We start from the raw sequence: 1055 nt of genomic DNA on the forward strand, positions 1-1055 counted from the left end.
AGAGAGAGAGAGAGAGAGAGAGAGAGAGAGAGAGAAACAAGAAAAATGAAAGACAGAGAGGGCCAGGGATATAGCTCAGCAGCACAATGCCTGCCTGTGCCTGGCAAGCATGAAGCAGTGAGTTTGATTCCTAGTACCCTCTGACCCCAAAAAAAGAAAGAGAAAGGCTTAGTAATTGTTTCAGATTAAAGAAAACTTAAAAAAAAAAGTGCAATATGGATTGGATCGTGAACTACAGAACAATATTTATAAAGAATATCATCACAAGGGCCAGCCAGATAGCTCAATGGACTAAAGTGCCTGCTTAGGCAGATGCAGGGACCAGGGTTCAATCCCCGGTGTGTTGTGCTGGCCCTGCCCCCAGGGCATGCTGAGACAGTGATTGAAACTGGGCGTGGTGGTGTGCACCTGTAATCCCAGTGTTTGGGAAATTTGAAACAGAAGGATCATTCAGAATCCTATCTGTGTAGTGAGACCCTGTACTAAATTTTAAAAAAATAAAAATTAAAAAAAGAATATCATTACAGTAATTGATCAAATTCAGACTATGGATTAGACAACAGAATTATAACCATGTTGCAGTTCCTGTTTTTCATAATTGTATTTTTGTTTTCAAGAAGATACTGTTGGACTTAACAAAATTACTCTGAAATATTTAGTGGAAAAAGGGCATGGTGTTTCACTGAAGTGTGTGTGCATCAATATATTTAGGTAAAGCTAGAGAGAATGACAGTGAATAAGACAAAATATAAACCACTGATAAACGGAGGTAAAAGACATTGGAGAGTTTTTGTTATTCTTGTAACTGTTCTATACATTTGAAATTATTTGAAGATGAAAATTTACTTATCCCCACCCCAAGATAAGACCAGACAAACCAAAAACCAAAACCACACATAAGTTAAACTCGACTCTGTGTTATGTGATCTACTGATGGTTGTTTTGGTTACAAGGGACATTGATTTACTACGGTGAGTTAAATGGTGGTGCTCCAAAATATAGGCCCATGTCCTACCTCCCAGAAATAAGAACTTACCTATTAAGAAGATCTTTGC

This window comes from Octodon degus, unplaced genomic scaffold (genome assembly GCF_000260255.1).
Source record: "Octodon degus isolate 3935 unplaced genomic scaffold, OctDeg1.0 scaffold00130, whole genome shotgun sequence".
NCBI classification, from domain to species: domain Eukaryota; kingdom Metazoa; phylum Chordata; class Mammalia; order Rodentia; family Octodontidae; genus Octodon; species Octodon degus.